This window comes from Bactrocera oleae, chromosome 2, assembly GCF_042242935.1.
Source record: "Bactrocera oleae isolate idBacOlea1 chromosome 2, idBacOlea1, whole genome shotgun sequence".
In the NCBI taxonomy this organism is placed as follows: domain Eukaryota; kingdom Metazoa; phylum Arthropoda; class Insecta; order Diptera; family Tephritidae; genus Bactrocera; species Bactrocera oleae.
In genome coordinates, this window is record NC_091536.1 from 67752385 (window position 1) to 67764472 (window position 12088).

At 36.4% G+C, this 12088-nt stretch overlaps 1 protein-coding gene across 1 annotated transcript in view; it reads right to left on the minus strand.

Moving 5' to 3' along the window:
* The window catches only part of T48 (FU domain-containing protein T48), an 86900-nt gene that overhangs the window by 50401 nt on the left and 24411 nt on the right, over positions 1–12088 (minus strand). The gene's annotated exons all lie outside the window — the stretch shown is intronic.

Below are 12088 nucleotides of genomic sequence, written 5' to 3' on the forward strand. Positions count from 1 at the left end.
AAAAAAAGTGACATGGCAAATAAAGACCGCTACCGTGAGCCATAATTATTATACCCTGAGTAAAGTGTATAAGTTTACTACGATATTTGTATCACCCAAAAGTAAACGTCAGACACCCTGTAAAGTGTATGTATATATAGATGTTGCGTGACGAGCTGAGTCGATTTAGTCATATCCGTCTGTATATACACGAACTAGTCTATCAGCTTTTGAGATATTGACCTCAAATTTAACCGTTATTTCCTCACCAAGAAGCTGATCATTTGTTGGAACCGGCAATATCGGACAATATAGCAATATAGCTGCCATATAAACTGACCGTTGCCACTCAAGTCCTTGTACGGAAAACTTATTTTTATTTGACAAGGTATCTTCACGAAATTCGGCATCTAAGGCATTGCTACAAATTCCGAACATATTGTTCAGATCCGATCACTATAGCATATAGCTGTCTTTTAAACTGACTGATCAAAATCAAAAAATATATTTTTTATACCCTTTTATGCTATTAAAAAAGCACCTTTGAAAGGTATTAAAGCGTCGGTGCAGCCAAAGTTAACGTTTTTTTTGTTTTTGGAAAAAATTTGTTCAAAACTAAGATTAATATACTTCAATTACTATTGTATTGTATTAATAGTTTATCAATAACGTCGAGCAACAAATGTTGCGGAGATAACAGAAAAGTGCCATAGACATTAAAACCAAATTAAAACAGTTAAATATTTTTTTAATTGCATTAAGCTGCAATGGTTCCGACTCATACTGTACCACTACCTATAGTAATAAAATTTTATATTTTACAAGGCATACAAAGAAGAAAAGTGTATAAACAAATAATCTTATATTTACATACATATATACAATCAGGTACTATAAACAAATTTACACTTTCTAAGCGAGTTTGCGACCGATGTTTATACAAACGCGTGCCTTTCACAATCCAAAATTTATTCGGCAGGTTAATAGCACACCATTTACAATAAGAAAAACAAAAGCCAAATAAAAAGCGTTGCAGCATTGAAAATTATAGTTAAAAAAAAGCTATAAGCATAAGAAGCAAACTAAATAAACCGAAGAAGAAAAAATAAAAACAAAAAAGTTTACAAGATTGCCAACGAATGCAATGAAATGCTCAAACGAATGAGGCGTAGAGCGATCGAGCACCGGGCGCCGGGCACCACTTCATTTACAAACTTACGAAACAACGTGCCACAAGCACTCAAGTATATACATACCTATGTATACTCCTAGTAAGCTTACAACTAACTGTGCAATGGGAAGCGTGTGCTGCACGCTTCAATCAACAACTTAATTCAATTAATTTCGAAAGACTCGCCACAGCAAGGAAACATGCTAGAAGCCACCGCGAAGGCGATCAAGCCGATCGGCAATTAAATTCAAACACATTAGAATAACATTATCACACCGAAACCGGATGGTTGGTGGGGTGGCGAGCAGTTGAGTAGGAGCGTCGTGAGTAGCGTGAATGCGAGCCGATAGGTGTGTGTGGATAGCGAGCTGTAATTGTAGTTGTTGTAAAAATACATAATAAAGTGCACAAACATTTTGTGGTCAATAATTTGTTGCGGAAAATGCGGTGCCCCAAATGTCTAAATACGCGCTACGCAACCGAGTAAGCGTGGACAATTGATGTTGGTGACTATGAGGCCGCGTGCAGCGAGCTGCGAATTTCCGTCAATTGGTCGATAATGAAGGCCTCATTGAAGTAAATGTCAGACGTCGGATGCCTGAAAGGGGAGGTTAAAAAATGTTTAAAGAAAAGTAACAGGATAGCTTGTTTCCTGAATACTCTCTACGTACTCAGTTTCATTTATAGATTCGCTCAAACTACAAGTAGGAATTAATGATGCGGGATGAAGTAATCAAGGACGCCCTGGGAGTAAAACATCGGCCTTGGCAGATGAAAAGCTCGAGATACCTCCAGAACTTAAAGTAAATCCAGCACAATTACCTTCTGGATACTGTAGCAGATTAACCTCATGTTTACCCAAACGTATGTGCCAACTTGTTTTCTGCACTTTCCGGTATATGGCGCCAATGAAATAGAATGGAAACAAATGTTTTCTGGCGATGCAGTTATGGCCTACTCAATATTAGTCTCCAAAAAGTGCTAACAATTGTCTAACTTCTACTGAAAATGTGGAAAACAACTATTTTAAAGAAAAGAGATCCACAATAAAATTTTGTACTGTATAAAAAAAAGTTTGTCTGAAACTCCAGGAAATGAAAAAACCAGGAGAAACTAGGCTTAGCAATGGGATTTTTTGTTGTAAAGAAAATGCGGAACCAAGCACTGTCGCATGAGAGGCTTAACATACTAACAATTGTATTTTGTCGAGCAATTACAGAAGAGGACTGACTGCTTCTTTCTGCCAGCACTTGAAGAGAATTTAGCGGACCCACATATTTTTATTATTATATTCTGAATAGATAATGAATTTTAGGCTTTGTTAGGTCATGAAGGAACGAAACAATTATTATAGTTGAAGCCTTTTGTTAGATGAAAAAGTAATTGTTTGCATGCTTTAAAAACATTTGTCTCTGGGATGTTCAGATTTCATAATTTCAACAAAAATGGAATTTCAAAAACCTGGTTCTTTGCAACAACCTCTAAATATTTTTAAATTCTTCAAACAATTACAATTAACTTAAGAATGATTTACAACCATTTCACAGAATTCAATTACTTTCTTGAATTAAATTATTATTGTAATTTTTATTGTAACGATGATATCATACTAAGTGATTTCCATTTGTGCTTTGTTATGTTATTAAAAATGAGTGACTCGGTGCTTTTTTTTTTGCTAGTGTGTTTGATTGAATAATGATCATAACGAAATGTGCGCAAAATTCCAAACTTATTGCTACACATGCATACACACATACGAGCAAACACGTAATGGCGTTTAGTAAAAAAGGTGTTGCTGCAATATATTAATTAATTCTTGACTCGGTTCTGCTTCAGCACGCTCTTTCCCATTCACAGAACTAACATATCGCACTAATAAAAATTCTTTAGGTGAACTAGAGCCAAACCAATTGATTTATTATTCGGTATTACAATAATTGCTGCGAAATGTATGAGCAATATTTTTTCGAGACTTGCTGTAAGTGTTAACAGTTGCGCATTTCAATGCCACAATTTTTTATTACGACAAAAAAATTAATTTGATCCATTAACTCATAACTTAAAAATGTTTGAAACTTATTAGCGTTTTTCCCGTTGTAGCCTTGAGTATCATTTTGCGAACTTCTGTACAAAATTTTAATACAAAAAGGTTTTGAATGGGAGAGCTTTCATTTGGATTATCACATCAGCAGAAATTCGGTTTAAAAATATCAATGATGTTCTAAAGATCTTAATCTTAAGCTTTGGTCGGATATGAGATAAGCTTAATTTGATCAACTATACTGATCAGTGCAAAGTGTTGCCACAATCAATGTAAAAGTTAAAAAAAAATAGAAACAATAGTAACGTGAAACCATTGAATCCCGTACCGAATCTGATCTAGTGTAGTGTTTATACAAATTCTTTTCTCTCTTGTTAAAAGTTTTTTATCTACCCGCTACACTTTTACTGGGTTTAAGCCAACAATATCAGCCACCAGACATGCCCTAACTTTGTCAAATTTCATATAGGTTGTTGGAATGTTATATATTTAGGTATCATTTGCAACGTCTCCAAGATATTAAGTTATCTTTTACGAGAGCTATTCTAAGCATATGTATGGCAATAATAAAACTAGTCAGCTCCTACCTGCCAAAAGGTTATTAAATAAATATGTTCGCTAAACTGGGTCCTTAAGGTTACATCCTATCTTAATTTGGAAACATTGGACAACTTGTCAAAAGAGAGACACAATCCCTTTAAGAGTCTTAGAACGATGTTTGAAAAAAAAAAACATTTAGAAAAGAACAAAAACTACTACTGTCAAGAGACACAGCAAAGATAAAATACACCATATTTTACAGTTTTTCTTCGATAAAGGCGAAAACGCAAACCAGTTGGCTGAAAATGTGAATATTGCTTATGGTCCTTATACTGTAACAGCTAACTAAGCGCAGTTTTGGTTTTGTAGACGCGCCGGAAGGCCGATTGTCGAAAATATCGACAAAATAATGGAAGGAAATGGCGAGCCCGACCATCATCTAAGCACTGTTTCGATTGCCTAGGAGATAAACATTGCACAAGAACCTCGTTTTAAACCATTTAAATAAGGCTAGATACAATGGTTGGGTACCACACGAGTTATAGTAAAAAAAACTTATGGACCAAATTTCCATCGGCGAATTAATCGTAACAAAGTCGATCCATTTCTGAAGCGGATGGTTACTGGTGATGAAAAGTGGATCATTTACGACAACGTCAAGAAAAAACGGTGGTGCGCGGTGAGCCGGCGCAAACGGCGACCAAGCCAGGATTGACAAGCAGGTAGGGTTTGCTATATTTTTGATGGGATTGGTAGGAAATAATGTGCTATAAAAAGGTCTCCTACGGCCAAACTCTTAATTCGAACCACCTGAAGTAAACCATCGCCCAGAAGCGGCCTTCAAAATAAGCTTTTGAAAATCGACTATCCCAGTGTTATTGTCAATATGGACGAGGGATCCTATAAGAGTGGTATTATGAAATTAAAATATTTTATCAAACTAAACGGTGCATATTTGACCTAAATTGAATCATCCTAACTATGCTTTAAAAACTGCAATTTACTAGACCTTATATATACATATATCCAATATGCGAAGTTGTAAACTATTAATTGCTAAACCATTAAAACTCTTTAGCAATAAAGTTCCGTGATACTCGTAATAGGCTTTTCCTTTTTATATGAACTTCATATGAATCAAATAAAAGACCAAACACTAACAGCTTCCTAGTAAACACATAGAAATGGAATTAATTATAAAGTGGTAAATTTACGCGTAATTATGCTATTTTAAGCATTCGAAACATATTATCGGTGGTGTTTGTTATCTCTGCATGTTAACACATAATTCACAGGGCATAAGCGTGCTAGAATATCCATTCTCAAGACCATTCACTTTAGGCCGCAGGCAGACGAGCCCACCGCATAAATACAAACAGACATGGGTATAGTGGAAGTAAGTGCTGAGTTAATTAAGCAGAACTACAACAACAATATAAAGCGATAGAAGCAGAAACAAAAATGAAATAAAAACCAAAACATGAAAGTTAAAAGAAGGCAAAGCAAACATTTGAAATCCAAATAGAAAGCATGTCATATGAGCCTCTCTCCCGACAATGTGCGGGTTTCACACATATAGGAGTATACCTGCCACTGTGTGTGCATAAATCAAAGCAAATCAGGAAACCAATTTCGGAAAGTAATGAAAAGTGTCGAATTGACGAAATGCTTGAAAAATCTCAAAGAAATAAAAATAAAATTTTAATAAAAAAACAATAAAGTTCAGCAACTTTACGAAAAGTGTCTATAAACCCAAGCGTTATGCGAAAAAAACGAGTTTTTAATTTTATTTACCAAAGCAAGTGCATACGCTTTAGAGCGTCGAGTGACTGTGACGACGATTACACTGCGCCACACTTCGGTATTTGAGGCTTTTGGGCATTTGAAGTTTACCAAAACGCACTGAAAACATAACAAAAACACTTTGAAAAAAAAAAAACAATTAACTCTCGGTTTATGAGCGCCGGAGGTGTACAGAGGTACAAGCAAGCTGAAGGTCTTCTCGCAGCCTACTGACCAATGTCCAAGCGCTGGGCCCAGCGCATTTCGTCATGGTGGGGAGTTTACTAGGCATGCAAACACACATTAGAGCAAAGTTTTTGTTTTCATATATTTATAGTGCCACATTTATTTACCGTTGCGGGCATGTATGTATGTTTTACAGTGCAGCAGATAGAGCGCGCAATCTCTACTGGAAATCTCGACTGTAGATCAGTATGTCGATTGCTGGAGTCGTACTCCATCTGCGTAAATAAATATATATACTTATGTGTGTACTGTTTCGTGTGTGGGCCATTGCGCCTGCAAGCGTCGTGCTTAATTATTATTTTCTCATGTTTGTGGGTTTTTAATGTGTACTCAACTCAATAGCGGTTGGTTGTATGTAAATGGAATTGGTTTTTCTTGATTTTTTGTACTGCCATATATTTAGCACTGAATTCGTAGTTTCTTGCATGGCACTTGACCGACTGATGTACTTTGTTACTAACTGGTTATTCTTTGCTGTATACATGTATGGGTGTAATTGACCAGTGACTGGGGTGTGCAGCTCATGGTCATTGCTGTTATTGTGATCATCTGTGGGATGTTGACGACGTCAATAAATATAAATGGTTTTATAGAACAACTAAATTAATAAATATCATTTCAATCGGTACAAAATACGAATTAATTTTTATACAAAATATAGACTAAAGTCGATTTTTATACCCTTGCAACGTGTTGCTACAGAATGTAATAGTTTTGTTCACCTAACGGTGGTGATACAAACCCTAAAACTAATCGAGTTAGATATAGGTTTTTCCTTCCTATCTTTATGAAACTTGGTACACATGTTTCTTGGTACCGTAAGACGGTTGGTATTGCGGATAGGCGTAATCGGACCACAGCCACGACCATAAAACGCCATTATTCAAAATCAAATAAATAGCCATAACTAAGCTCCACAATAAGATACAAGACTTTTATCACATTAGGGAGGGACAGCTGCAGTTTAAATTTTTTTAAAAAGTGGGCACCACTAAAACTATGATAACAAAATTCACTGAGAACAAATGTTTTTAGCACCTCTATTGACAGTGTGAAGATGGGTGAAATCGGGTGACAACCCCGCCCACTCCTTATATAACGGTACTGTGAAAAACTACTAAACGCGCGATAAATCAAGCACTAAACACGCCAGAGACACTAAATTTTATCTTTGGGATGATATGAGATAACTTTATAGGAACCGCGTTCAAAATTAGTCAGTGGGCGGGGTTAGAAAGAAGCGATGTCGTTGATTAGTTTCGGACCAAATTTCTTGGGCAGCTCTCTCAAGAACCCAAAGTCTTTGATTTTCAGATGAATGTCTCTAATTCAATCTTCTTTTAATTTATTTCATTTAACAGTTTTTCTGTAAGGAAATCCGTTACTATTTGTTTTTGAAGTGAAAAGTCTAAAAAACTTGATAGTGATGAGATCATTTGTCTCCGACGAACCATCAAAGTAAAATGTAGTTTTGAAAAAAAACGTGTTTGAATCGAACGGTGCGGCTAAACTTTAGAAGACTGTAACTCAAAACTATTTGAAATATCGATTTGAAACTTTAGTATGCTATATTCAAAAGTAACCTAGAGAAATATGAAAAAATTGATTATTTTTTAATTCCACACTAGGTGTGCCCCTTTAACAAAACCTTCCATTGGAATGCATACTAACAAAATTATAAAAGATCAAGAGCGAGTACCTGTACTTGACAGTGCAAACAGGTGCTTATGTTTATTTTATAAATAGCTTTGCTTAAGTTTTTTATAGCTCCTGCGCTGGATTTATCTTGAAATGGCCATTACGGATTTATCTTAAGATACAAATGTATGTACATAGGTATGTACTTTTAACGCCAGAAAATGTTTACAAACACTTGCAGTTGAACGTCGATAAGATAAGCATCTCATTCTTATTCAATAACTTACTAGAAAACTAAGAGAGGAAGAGATATACTACAGACCCCTGTAAAAGCCACAAAGTTTATTGGCCTTCTTGAGATGAACTCCATCCGCAGGTAAATCAATTTTAGTGAATACGAGCTCATGGGTACAAATAAAGATTCATAGAAAAGCAAAAGACATTGATTACAATAATATTCGATTTCGCACTTCAATTATTGAGCAGAGCGTTGAAAATCACGGTTAATTGGTTGTTGGTGCAAGACATGCTGTGTAAAACGATTTTCCTTCGTGCTTATTCTCTCTTGTAACTGCTTAGTGTTTCCGATACATTAAGGTGCTAATTAATTACATGTATACATTTATATATTATACACATATTTTTTTAGGTGGGTATATAAATTATGGATGGTCCTATAAAAAGAACTTATATGGCAAAGTAGAAGGTAATGAAAATATCAAATCTTTTGTACATACACCTTTTTCACATAACCTCAAAAAGATGTGAAAAACTAAATAATGCAGAGAACAAAAATATAACTAAAGCAACGCGCAATAAATAAATAAAAAAACATCAAGAAACAAAAAATATTATCAGAATACGCAATAAATTTCAATTACGTATAGAATACCCAAATATTTTGTACAAGTGAGACATCAAACTTGATGGTAATCAGGGATTTCTATGTTTTGTTGCTTAGAAAACATTTGTAATGCTATCTGTAAGTGTCTACATTTATGTAAGAATGTATACATGTATGCACTTAAGCTCTCATGAAGTATACTATTAAGACTGGAAGTTGTTTTTATGCTAGCTTACAATTAGTAAAAATTTGTTTAGACTTCTTGTTGTTTTTCTACAACGCTATCTGCAATTGTGTTAGTGCTGCAAGATCTGTTTGTTATACCCTGCAATAAATCAAACTAAGACCCGGTTAGTTGTAAAGAGTTCTGCGGCCAGATTTGAAATATTTTGAATGTGAGAGAATATTCTAGAAAAAAGTTGAAGTTTTTTTTTCAGACAAGCTCTTGGGAAGTGACTCCTAAAAGAGGTAACGAAGTGATCAAATGAAAAGCGAAGAACAAAAAAGATCTGTCTAAAGGAATTTTCGTTTATTTCTAAGCAAGAACGAGTCATGTGACTACAGTGGTGCTGGGTATGAGTGATAATTACTATTTTTTGTAACAGCCTTCAATAAATGCGTTTAACAAAAATCAAAGTTATAATTCGTTCTTTAGAAAAGTAGTGAAAGCTCTTATCTGGTGTAATATGTTTTTTATGAAGCCCAAAAAAAACCTTCTGTAGATGGATCTCATATATCGAAAAAGAGTCTTGAACCCATCAAATATAGACGTTTTATTTCAAACCCCCGTTCTCCTTGATCGAGATCTAATGTATTATAGCATTGATCTTGTTAAGTCGCGACATTCGTAAAAGAAGGATGCCAATAATTCTATAGGTATTCTTTCAAATAGCTTCCGGTAAGGTATATAAGCTCACGTGAGCATTAGACAGTGTTTTTTTGATTAAAGTGAGACTAAAGTATTTCCCATAATAGTGTTGTCATCAAGTAGTTGACGAGGTTAGGCATTCCGCAGCACTAGTTTTACGGCTAATCCGGCTTTCGGAAGAGGAACTGCGATCCGCACTTTTCAAATCAAATGATCTCATCAGACAATAAAATAATGTGTATGCAACTATTTCCTTCAGGGGACTCTTCAGATTTTTCTTATAAGGCTAATTCAAAAGAATATATATGTAGACATCAAAAAGATTAAAAGTACACGTGCAACAAGTAAACAAACAAGTAGACAAGCAAACATTGGGCACCACCGAAACTTTGTTGCACCAACACACTAGTGTAATTGCATAGAGTTATCAACTCGCTTACTGCAACTACCGAAGAACAAGCGATTCGACAACATGAGCCATAAAACACCAGAAAAATTAGATGCAACAACTGCAGAATATAATCAGCAGCTATTGGTGTGGTAGCTGGTTGTTGTAGCATTGTCGTCACCATCAGCGTTGCGCATCATCACCAACGTTGCCGTTAAGTTCGTTAGCAAAATCGCCACCAACTATGAGTACGTGCATTGGCGAAGTCCAAAAGTAGGGAATAAAAAGAGCAGAGCAAGCTAGCCTTAGCAACAACACACAACGGTGCCTGCGGATGCGGGCGCTTCACTTTGACTTTGGACGCTGGTGGCTGATGTGGCGTTGAGAGTCATTGATCTTTGTGCTGTGATCTTTGTGCTTGTATGTAAGTGTATGTATATTGCAACCAAAGACAGATGCTAACTCGGATATTGCCAGCAGATGCTCTTGCTGTTATTGCTGCGCGCTGGCAACCGCATTGCTGTTAAACAGACTGTTCTATGTTTTACTGTACGGCCCATAAAGAACCATTGTGCACCGCCAAAAGAAGAGTCAGTACAGTACGACGATGAAAGGCTGCTGGAGGCAACGCGCCAGCACCGGCACCGGCACCAGCACCACCAGCAGCAGTTGCAACAGCGCTGACACAACAGATTTTTAAATACTCACCAAACACATGCAACTATACACACATATATACATATAAAATGTATCTGTAGTTGTCGTTTTAATAATCCCTTCTGGCTGGCGGTTGCAACAATGTTTCGCGTTGTCCTCACAGTTCAAAAGTCATCAACATTCTCTGTGCCTGTCTTTTCCGCACTTTTTTCCTCATTGTTTTTGTTCTCTACCCGTTACTGGTGTTTTTATTTTTTTACTCTCCATGAGTGCGTTACATTGTCTGTGGCATGTTGCTAGTTCGTGAGTTTATTTGTTGCGAAAATAATTGTCAGCATTAATTTAACATAAGGAAAAGTCACTGAAAGCCAGCCGACGGACAGACGGACAGAGAGATAGACAAACGGGTGTTGCTATCCAATAGGTTGTTAAGTTTGGCGGATCAACTGCAGCTGTCGGTGGCTATCGGTGAACACAGGCGGACTGGGTGGAGCACATAGCTGGCGCTCACGATTTGTGGGCGGAATTTGTTAAACATTTAACGTGGACATTTCGTGTAGTTGCTAAACAAAATATATATGTAGATATATAATCCATTACATTATGGTTACATAGAGATTTCCCGAAAAACTTGATATTTAATTTCATCGAAATTTTAAACATTTGATTCACAACTTTTAGGAAAATTTGAGAAAGTATTTCTTTGACTGACTCAACCAAACTTCGAGGTGCCACGTTGTGAAAATTCAATGAAAGTTCCATTAATTTATGTCTGATATCTGACCTTTTTGATTCCAAACACATGGTCTATACTATATATGATATTACATGGACAATAGACCAGGCTAGCTTATGGCCTCTGTAAGAAAGTCTCCATAGTACCAAGTACCATAAAATATCCCATTAAATTAATGAATTTTCTAAGAAGCCTCGGAATGCAGCACCATCCCGAAGCAGCAGTTGATCCTGTTGCAACAGATGAAATGTATGCTTCCGGAATTCAAGGCGAGATCATGATCCAAAAAACTGGTATTGGCTCATTTTGCAGTCATCTTCGGGGGTAGAAACACTAATCATAAAAAAACACAATCTGTCCAAACAGTCAACAGATGCGATATTCGACATTCGTTCTTGTCGATATACGCATAGAAAGAATTAATTTTTCATTACATACGGATCACCTACAAAAACTTTTGTCACTATGCACAGCAAGTGAGACCAATTTACAGCCATGTTGGGCGCTGTTTAAGCTCAATCCGAAGGACGTTTTACGACGTTTCATTACACTGACGAAGTATGAGGTGGCATTAGTACAGATTAGAGACCAGGGAAGAGTCGGCACAAAGGACTTCTCTTGACGAACCGACTCCGTGTAGAGCGATGACTGTTCTACCGGCCAAAAAGGTGATGATTACCGATTTCTGAAATTCACAAGGTCTGCTTTCAACCCTTGGAAAGGTCAAACTGGTCTTATAAATTTGGTTAGGAAATGCCGCCTAATCCAACATATTCTCCAAATTTAGTCTCGTTCGACTTTCTGCTGTATCCAAACATGATGAAGTAACTCGGCAATTTGAGTCGAATAAGAAGGTTATCACTTCCACCGTGACCTATTTTGTATACTTCCAGAAAACGTTTTAAATGGGTTAAAGAAGTTGTCCGATCGCTGGCACAAGTGGACCAAGCAAAAAGGAGCCTATAGTGGCAAATTTTTCAAAATTTTTTCTTTTTGTTCTGCAGGCGAAGTTCTTATCTAACCGTGCTGGTATATGAGTGTAAAAATTCTGAAATACTCAAAGACAAAAGGAGCTCTCAACAGTGTACACAAGGTTTCAACTCAGAAAATCGAAGAACAATACTACTTTGGACTTTCTAGCTTTAGAAGTTTTCAATGCAGTACTAGCAAATGCTATCAGCACCAGATGGGGGCTTGA